The sequence below is a fragment of the Rhinolophus ferrumequinum genome, chromosome 5, assembly GCF_004115265.2.
Source record: "Rhinolophus ferrumequinum isolate MPI-CBG mRhiFer1 chromosome 5, mRhiFer1_v1.p, whole genome shotgun sequence".
In the NCBI taxonomy this organism is placed as follows: Eukaryota; Metazoa; Chordata; class Mammalia; order Chiroptera; family Rhinolophidae; genus Rhinolophus; species Rhinolophus ferrumequinum.
The window spans coordinates 62072631-62083255 of record NC_046288.1 but is presented as its reverse complement, the minus strand read 5'-3'; the positions used below and the strand labels follow the sequence as shown (position 1 = coordinate 62083255).

The window sequence follows — 10625 nt, the reverse complement described above, 5'->3', positions numbered from 1 at the left end:
TTCTTGACTGTGAGCACTTATATCAAACCACTGCAAGAAAAATATTGGAGTGGTGGATTTATTGGAAGAATATATTGTTAAGATGAAGAGGGAGCCCCTTTCCTCAGCTGCCGGTAAGGTGCTCGGTCGGGTCCTTCTGAGGCAGGTAAGGCCGCGTTGGGGTGAGGCCCTCACTTCATCGCGCCTGGCCGTGCTCGCCCAGCACTTGCCTGCACCATGGCCTGCATCTCGGAGCTCGCCTGCATCTACTCTGCCCTTATCCTGAGACGATGAGGTGACAGTCAGGGAGGATAAGATTAATGCCCTCATTACAGCAGCCGGTGCAAATGTTGAACCTTTCTGGCCAGGCTTGTTTGCAAAGGCTCTGGCCAATGTCAACATCGGGAGCCCCGTCTGCAATGTAGGGCCTGGTGGACCTGCCCCGGCATCTGGCGCTGCACCAGCAGGAGGGCCAGCCTTCTCCACCACTGCTGCCCCAGCTGAGGAGAAGAAAGTGGAAACAAAGAAAGAAGAATCTGAGGAGTCTGATGATGACGTGGGCTTTGGTCTTTTATAGCATGTTCAATAAAACGCTGAACTTTGCATAAAATAAATAAATAAAAAGATGACCGGGGAAAGTGAACTGGTGGCCAGTAGGATATACCAATGAGAACTGTTCACAGGTTCTGGATTCATTAGAGCTAGGCTATGTATAAATATTATCTATGTTCAGAGACCATGTAAATAAGCCCCATTTCCTGTGCATGATCAAGTGACTGGCTCGTGACTAACTGGAAAAGGCACAGTCTACTTTATTAGAAAGATAGTCCGAAGGCAGAGATCTACTCATCTGTCCCAAAACAGTGACTGGTGGTAATTCTAAATTGTAAACTTCTGTCTTCTTTAAGCCACGACAATTTTAGGTTTCTTTTTTACAACAGCTTAGCTTTTATCTTAACAAATACACTCACCAAGACAGATTAAGTTCTTAATCAAATATGTGTTGAAACATGCATGTATACAAGCTTAGTTCCTCCATGAATTCACTGGTATCATCGGGGTGTCAATGACGGTAAAGTATCAGAGAGGATATTTCTAGAATGGCAGAGTCAAAAGAGGGTAAAAGGAGACCTGTGGCCTGGGATTAGAAGGAGAGAGAGAACTGGGATTCTGTTTCTTCCCAGTAACTGGGTTTGCAACTCTAGTAATAATAATGCTAACTCACACTCACATGGAGGTTATTATGACAAGGAACCATTCTAATGTGTACGGGTGTCAAATTATTGCATCCTCATGAGAACCTTTGAAATAGGTATAGTTATTCTCCCCAATTTATAGATCATGAACCCAAGTAACACAGAGGTTAAGTCAGTTTCCCAACATCACACAGCAATAAGTCCAAACCCGGACACTAGGCTCTTACCCACTCTGCTGTACTGCCAAGACCCAGGAGGCAGGTGGGGATCAAAATGCAGACACTTTTTTGCCTTGGCATGGGACTATGCCTATGCAAAGGAACGGTACCTTTTTCTAATTGCCTCAAAAGGTCTCCTGCTGGCCAAGGTTGCATCACAGAGGACACTTCTTTCTGTTCTCAGGTAGGTGAGGTACAGCCTGGCAGCCACCTGCGCGTCACCTCCCATTAGTCCAGGCTTCACTTAGAGTGGCCTGCTGGTGTGTGACACCTACTGGTGAGCACCCTGGCACAGCTACAACCCTGATAACTTTTCCTCCCACTCCTACTCATTACCGCTTTTGTATTCTCCAGTCATCCACTTGCCTTCACACGACCATCCCAGCAGAGACTAACTACAATGAGCAGGAGTTCAGAGCGGTGGGCTAGCCACCCGCCAGCACCTCTGGGTGGAAAGAGCGGAACTTTGTGTCACCTGCCATGCTGCAGGTGGCAGGAACAGAGCAGCTTTTGAGAATGTTTGTGGGCACTGAGAACAAAATCAAGGGCCACACCCAAAGTTAAAAGCTCCACCACAACAAGGCTTTGGTTGGGAAAAAAAAAATTAAGCATATGTTCTGTTTGTTTCACTTTTGAAAATAAGTAGCAAGAAATTAAAATTTAATATACCAACAATGAAATGTACACGGTGGTTTTATGCCATAGGCAAGTGTAGAGTCAGAAGACTCAGGCCAGACTCGTGGCCCAGTCACCTCCAACTACACGTGCTTGGTAAATTTCCTTCACTCTCTAGGTCTCTCCATGCCCAGCTGTGACATAATAAGAAGTATATATTTGGTCTCTGCCTCTGGTCCCGGACACAAAGCTCCTGTCACCTGAGTGATGGGGTACTAGCAGGAGCATCTTTTGTTCTAATAGTTGGTCTTTGACCCTGGCACTTGACACAGCTCTTGAATCCTTTGTGATTTCCTGAGTGATGACTGTGATAGGAGTACCTGACACAGAGCTCCTCAATTCCTTGAAATTTCCTTTTTTAGTGTTGTTGTGATGGGAAGTCTCTGGGTGGGCTCCTGGATGGCTTGAGAATGGTCACCAGAAAGACCAAGTCACGATTACAAGCTTAGAATTTTCAGCCTCACCCACTAACCTCCAGGCATGGGAGAGAGACTGGAGATTGAGTTAATAAATCAATTATGTGTATGTGATGAAGCCTTCATAAAAATCTCTAAACTAAGGGATTCAGAGAGCTGAGTTGGTAAACACATCTAAGTGCTTCGGGTGGTTGTGCACCCCAACTTCACAGGGATATAAGTTCTTGTACCTCTTTATCTGTTCATCTGTAGCCTTTATTATAAACCAGGAAACATCAATAAGTGTTTCCCTGAGTTCTGTGAGCCATAGAGCAAATTATTGAATAATCTGAGGTGGGGTCGTGGGAAACCGCAATTTGTAGCCACATAAGGCAGAAATGTGGGTAACTTGGAGACTCACTATTTGTGACTGGTGTCTGAAGTTGGGGGCAATTTTGTGGGACTGAGCCCTCAACTTGTGGGGTTTGCCCTAGCTCTGGGTAGTTAGTGTCAGAATTAAATTGGTGTCCAGGGAGTTGGAGAATTGGTTGGTGTGGGGAAAATCTCCACGTATTTGGTGACAGGAGTGTTGTGAATAGAGTAAGAAACAGATTTTTCTGTACAATCAAAAAAGGGAAAGAAATAAATCTGTCTCACAAATTTGTTATGAGAAACAAATGTGACAATATGTGTAAAAGTACCTGGGATAATGACTGATACAGAGGAAGAAACAGGAACAAACCTCAAGAAACTTTTGCTGAACCCAAAAAGATGGGAAGACTGGACAAATAAGAAAGAGAGAGAGAAACTAACATTGAGTTGAGTCAGGCTTTGTCTCAAAAGCCTGTCTTACATAATGTTTTGCAACATTATATGAGGTCATTGACGTTGTACCTATTCTAATAAATAAGGTATTTCAGGTTCAGAGAGGTTAAATGATTAGGCCAAGTTCACAAAGTTTGAGAGTGATGGAGCCAAATTCAAAAATCAGGTCCATATGACAGCGAGTCTCATTCTGCTTCTCAACACAAAGAGGAAGGAGGGGAAGGAGAAAGGAGGAGAAGGCTGGATGCACATCATGGTGAAAATGGGAATGAGAGACACCAAGGAAGATGATGGAGGCAGAGTCAGTCAAGTTAACCCGCTTCTTCTGTTAGCACTGGGATTGGAGTCACGCAAGTGTCCTCTCATCTCATCGCTCGACTTCATTATGTCTCTGACTAAGTCTTCAGTAGTTACTCACTATCTGCAATTAGCTTTCCCAAATTTCAAGTTCTTCCTTCTTAGAAACTCCCTTTTCTTTTCCTAGGTTCCTGTGATAGCCTGAATAACGGGCTGCCCAAAGATGTCCACATTCTAATCCCCGGAAGTGAACATGTTACCTTATATGACAAAAACAATGTGCACAGGTAATTATGCTAAGGGTCTTGAGATGGGGAGAGTATCCTGAACGATCCAGGTGGGCCCAATGCAATCCCAACTATCCTCATAAGAGGGAGGCAGTTGAGTCAGATCAGAAAGAGAAGCTGCGTGGATGGAAGCAGAGGCCAGAGAGGAGAGAAGTTGCTCTGAGGGTGGCTTTGAAGATGGATGGGGATTATGACCCAAAAAATGGAGTCAGACTCTAGAAGTTGGAAAAGGCAAGGAAACAGATTCTCCCCTAGAGCTTCCAGAAGGAACCAGCCCTGTTGACACCTTGACTTTAGCCCAGTGAAATGGACTTCAGACTTCTGACATCCAGAACTGTAAGAGCATTACTTTGTGTTGTTCATGGTTATTTGTTATAGCAGCAACAGGAAACTCATATAGTACCTTACCCCCACCCCTGTGCATTTTCACCTCTACAGCTTGGTACTGTTAGGCCTTAGTCGGGATTACAAAATTAATAATAGCCACTTGCATAGTGTTTCAAGATTTGCAAAGAGAATCTAATAACACCTGAGCATTTACCCTGTGCCAGGTGTCATGTAAGCGCTCTACAGGGATTGGCCACTGGTTCCCACACATTTCCTATTGTTTGTCCCTAGACACACTGAGCCAAGGTGCTAACCCACATGTATCTGCCCATAATCTGAACGAGAACCTGCAACTGTGTCTTTCCTTTATATTATACACTCAATGTCTCATTTGACCCTTATGTAAAGCCTTTAAGGAGGGGATTTTTAAAAAATTATCCTTCACTTATAGATGAGGAAGCCGAGGCTCAAAGAATTTAAGTGATTTTATCAAGATCACTCGTTCAGTAGTAAGAGTCAAAGCCAGCCGTCACATAGCTCAAATGCTTCATTCTCTCTGACCCATTCAAGAGAAAGAATTGCCCCTCCCTTGGGCCTCACAGGACTTTGTAAATACCTCTATCACCACTATGCACTCCAGCTGTGTAATGTGAGTCTTCAGAATGCCAAACCCTGTGGTTCATCTTTCTACAATGCCATGATTACAGAGGCACAAGCAGCCAAAAACATTCAAAAAGGAAATCTTTATTCTTTCACTTATCTCTCAGAAACAAAGTGGGGGGAGAGCCCAATTCAAAATCCCTTTGACCCTTCTCCCCAGTTTTCTAACCCCACAGGCCCAGCACCTCTCATTCATCACCCAGTCTCCTATTCTCTCCCCTCCCAGCCCCAAGAGTCATTTCTCTCCCATTTCTCATCTGTTCTGTTTCTGAATTCCCTATTATGAGATCTGTTTACCCTCTCCTCCAAGTCTTTCACCTCCTCCTAGCTGCTACTTTGATTCCTGCCACACAGTCTTTTACTTCACCTCAGAGAGTGCTTCACACCTGAAGAAGCCCACTGGTGGGCACCCCATCCAGCAGGGTTGGGGGCTGGGTAAGGGGCAGCCTGGGAACATTTTCACTCAGTAGTCTTACAGCCTGTCACACTAGCAATGACAGCAAGCCATTTTGTGAGTACCACTTCTGTTCCAGATGCTCTTCTGGTCAGTTTATCAATGCTATTTCTAATATTCCCAACAACCTGAGAAGTAGGTATTTCATTTGAAGAAACCAGCTACTCAGAGATTATATGGTATTCCCAAGGTTCCACAGGACTCCTCACAAAGCCTTTTCCCCATCGCACACTACTACTTACCAAGTCTGCTAACAAAACTGTGAGTTCCTCAAGGTCAGATACCATGTCTTACTCATCATCTTATTCCCAAAGCCTAGTACAGAGCTGGGCACATAGAAAGTATCTGAACAAAATGCAATGCTCTCATCATACCTTCAGCACAACTCTAAAAGAAGTTACACCTGGCACCACCATCCCACCCTCACCCACAAGAGTAGTAATTTTCTTTGCCCTCTATTACTGAAGCCACAATGTTCATACCTATCTGAGTTCTTGGAATCCTCAGACGTAAGGTTGGGTGGACTTTCCCATACATCTGGTCCAAACCTCTTACTTTATCCACAAAGAAACTGCACCTAGGGAGGTTGCTCATGTGGTTAATGACCTTGTCCAGTGCCTTTTCCATTTTATTATTTAGTTTCTCCTTGCTGAAGGGTAATTGCAAATACAAAGCAGGAATTTGCACCGATATTCTTCAGTTGGTTTTCTAGGTGCCAGCCTGGACCTATTCCCAGTAAACTATGTGGCAAAAGAGTTATCTTTTTACATGATTTTCCAGGAAGTTTTATGTTCTATTACTGGACTCAGAATAGGTTAAAAGAAAATTCTCCCTCAGTTCTAGGAAAGCAATTTGACCTCCTACTGGTTTTATTTACTCATCAAAAAAGGGGGAAAGTACTGACCTGATAATAAGGAAGGAGATTTGATAATAAGGAGGATCTGATAATAAGGAAGGGTTTTAGCCTTGACTCTAATATTTTCTCTTGGACAATTTCCCAAACATCTGACAGCTGACTTTGATCGAAGGGCTTTCTGGTGGCCTTCCATAGACTGCATGGCAATCTAGAATGCTTCCACTCAACCCTCCTTCTCTCTCTCCTTTATTCATGGTCTGATGACTCTCCTATTTTGCCTGGATCCCTCTCCATTTTATCCCAGGTGCTTCCCTTGATAAAATCTTTGCACATTTAATCCCATCTTGGCATCTGCTTCCTGGGACACAAATTAACATAAGTTTCCAGCCTACCTTTCCAAACACATCTCTTCTTTATTCAGATTCGTCTCATTCGAGTCCCTCAATCATGTATCTATCCCCCTTCCAGAACCAGAGTTCATTTTTGTTTAACCAATATTTACAGACTGCCCATCGTGTACTGGGTACTGGTGGTAACAGTAATGGACAAACAATGTTCTTCTGCCTTTACCTCTCCTTATCAAAATCCTACTCCTTCTTCAACCCCAACCATTTCCTTCTCTCACCCTGGGACCACTATCCACCTTGCCCAATCACCCCAAACCCAGATTGCAGACAAGTACAGATAGCCCCTGTTCCCCAGAGCTCTGAAATCCTTCCACTAGCCGATTCCTAAGATGGCTTACATCTCCTCACCCATTCGTTCCTGCAGAAACCACAATAAAGACTCCTTTGTACAGTTCCTTCCTCTTCCTCACCTCCTGACCGACCCTGGTGGCCCCAGCCCCCGTGGCTTGGCATGTTCCCTTCTCTTGGGAACTGTGAGTAATGAACTATATTTTCAATGGCCAACTCCTGATCTGTTACCGTTACCCTAACTCAAATTTTCTATTAAAACACTATATTTTAAAGCAATAAGAAAGATCAGATTTTGTTTTTTCGGGGGGAGGTTGTATGAGAAAAATTAAATAATGTCATGTTACATTTGGTAAAAATATCCTATTGTTCTGGAAGTTCAAATAAAGTAAAATCTTATTCCATTTTCCTGGTGGGTGGAAATATCCAGAATCTACAGGGATTTTCCACCAAAGTTCACAGTGCAGGAAATATATGAGGGGGGAGGAGAGAGACATTTATACATCTCTAAATAGAGCTGTATTCATTCCTAAGATAGAACTATGCTGTTATAACAAAGGAAAGCAACAATTAACCAGGAGCTTAAAGAAGATAGCAGTGTACTATTTTCCCATGGAATAGTGCGAGGTGCGTATTCGAGGCAATTAGAAGCTCTGCTCCATATAATCAATCATTCAGGGCTTTGGGGCCTTGGCTTCACATTTAAATTTTACTCTCTTAGCAAATTCCAATTATACAATACAATGTTATCAACTATAGTCACCATGTTATACATTAGATCCTCAGACCTTATTCATCTTATAACCAAAAAGTCTGTACCCTTTTACCAAGCTCCCACCCCCAGCCCCTGGCAAAGACACTTTTCACCCTGTTTCTAAGAGTATAACTTTGTTTTTATTTTATTTTTGTTAGATTTCACATAAATGATTGGTATCATGTAGTATTTATCTTTTAGTCTGGCTTATTTCACTTAACATAATGCTCTCCAGGTTCATCCATGTTGTCACAAATGACAGAATTTTCTTCTTTTTCTTAAACATTTAATACACTTTACATTTTTTTCTGTCTTTACTAATATTCTCCAGTTTAAAAATATTTCTTGTCTCTTTTAATTGGAGTAAAGCTTTTATTTGATCTTCCCTTTTCTTTCTTAAGCCTGTCATTTACAAAACATGTCTATCTGTATTGACTTTTTCTTCAGCTCACATATCCCTTATTTGATTTCCCTCATGTTCATTTTTCTTGCAGGTGATCACCTTTCTTTCATACCTAAATTGTCATAATTCAAACATTGTCTTTCTGGTCTATTCACTATTTATATTATTGTTTTTGTTGTTTTTTCTTACCTTATCTTTTTTGCAACAACTCATTCCTATGGAAATAGGCTAACTCAGACCAAGGATATTTCTATCTTAATTTCAATCAATCAAGAAAGTCCATGAAATAATAAAAAAATGGTACTTTAACTTTCCAAATTATGTTTGTGTATTAAATATCAAGTCATTTTATTAATTAAACTTAAGTTCTAGTACTAACTCTTTTTGAGTGCAGTGTACAAAACAAAATGTCATACAGTAAGGTCACTAAAATCACACAGTGAGTTCCTGGAAGCAGCTAGATTATAAGCAGTGACACATTGTTCATATGAAAGAAAGGTAAGAAAGGTAAACTTGAAAACAGGGGCCAACTGATAAGCAGCAACTTTGTCTCCTGGTTTTTACTATGTAATCTCTCACTCTACTTGGCCTTTAGTCTAGGGCAATATATAAATTAATTAGATTAATACATTGAAAATCAATTAGATTTCGAACTTACTAATTTTTAGAGAGCATGTTAACTAATAAAAGAAATTTTCAATTATTTTCCTGTTACAAGTGTATCTATGCAGACTTTGTCCTAAAACTTCAATAATTTATGTAGTCAAAAAAAAAAAAAGAAATTGAATACTATTTAATCCCCCCAATATAATAAATATTTTCTTATATCTTGTGTGTTCTAGGAGTCATAGGATATAGATTAGGGTTTTTGTTTTAAAAAAAGTAAAGAAGCGTAACCAAAGTAACAATTATAAATAGATTCATGATACTCCTCTAAGTATCAAATTAGGAAGCACAAGTGGAGGAGCTCAGTGGCCACGGGCAGTGTGAAATCCAGCTGGATCAGTCGGAGGAGGCTAAGTGCTGTAACCAGCAGACCCGACCCGTCAGTGCTGGACACAAACAGTTCATTTCCCTCATAAAACAGCCCACTGAGGGTGCTGCTGGTCAGGTAGCCCTTCTGTGTGGCTCTCTTCCAAGCGATGACTCAGCACCTGGGCTCCTTTAATCTTGTGTCTCCGCCATCCCCTAAGGCGTTAGTGTCCTCTGATTTTCAACTTCCCAGTGAAGGAGAAGCCTAGAGAATGGATTGTGTGGGAGGGTAGTTACCAAATACCTGAGGGTACGACTGGGAAGTGTAATCTGGCTCTATACCCTGGAGGAACAGGAATCGCAGGTGAACACTAGCAATCCCAGCTCTACTGTTTATCAGCCTAACTCTTCTCCTCACTTTTCATACCTGTGTAATGGGGATAATAATAGCACTATTTTCATCCAAGTTGTGAAGATCAAATGAGTTCTGTTCGCTCCCAATAGGATGTAAGAATGTAAGGTGGAGTGTGTGTATGTGAATTTTACTCTTCAATCCACTTGCATCCTAGCACGCTCCCTGGGGGCAACAGCCATGCCCTGTGTCTCTGTATTTCTGTAATGCCGAGCACAGTGCCGAGAACACTGTGAACACTGATTAAATATTAATTCCTTCGGCTTTCTCCCAAGAATACCCACCATGCCAGTACCTCTTTATCTATCCCACAATGATGAGCTCTGTGCTGGGCTCCAGCGTAAACGTTGGCTGGACTGGAATTGATTGCTGTGGGCAGTTATGACCTTCAGAAGTGCCTTAACACAGGATGGAGAGTCGTTGACCCACTAAAGGGTTTCAACAGTCTTGGTCACCATTCGCCTGAAGATTGGGTGAGCAATGAAGATGGGCTCTGACAAGTCAAGAAAGAACAGGCTCATACTAACAATTTAAAATAACTCGTTATTCTCGATGGCAAACAGGCAGAATTATAGTGAAACACAATGCTTGTAAAGAAAATCGTGACTGACCCCCACTTAAAATGTGTCATACATTAAAAAATATGTGAAGGTTAGTTTGCCTGAATGAATGCATTGATTCAGAATGAACGAAACAATTACCACTGCCAGAAAAGGGAAAGCTGCCTTGAGAAGCCCTTCCTTTAATCCCACCCTTGCTTGAAGTATATCCTGTGGAAGTTTAATAATGAACCAAAGCCTCATAGAAAGCCGGTGAGGGGATTCAGGTATGGGAGGAGGATTGTTCCGAGCCACCGCAGAATGTGTGGTTGTTCTTTGTGACCTTCATTTGTCAATTCTTAAAGCATGTTATCTACACCACACACTGGGACCACAAGAACTGCTTTGTCCTTTGTGGTCTTCCCAATGATCCAACCCATGGAGAAGCAGTTCTTGCTCAGAGAAAGATTTTGCACTATGCAAATGTGGTGCTATCACTCAGGAAAGGAAGACTATTGGTCAGGCTGAACGAAAACAAAACGAAAATCTGCACTGAAGCATGTGCATTGAGACACTCATATAAACTGTACAGCTTTAGGGTCTCTGCAACGTGTCCACCATCACTTCCATACCCAAATTGTCCTGTTTGCTTTTATTTTCTTCTCAAAGAGAAAAGCAGTA

The 10625-nt window shown here is 42.1% G+C and overlaps 1 pseudogene; it reads left to right on the top strand.

Moving 5' to 3' along the window:
• The first annotated feature begins 216 nt into the window (after positions 1-216).
• Positions 217-556, top strand: LOC117022111 (60S acidic ribosomal protein P1-like; annotated as a pseudogene).
• Positions 557-10625: the final 10069 nt, after the last annotated feature.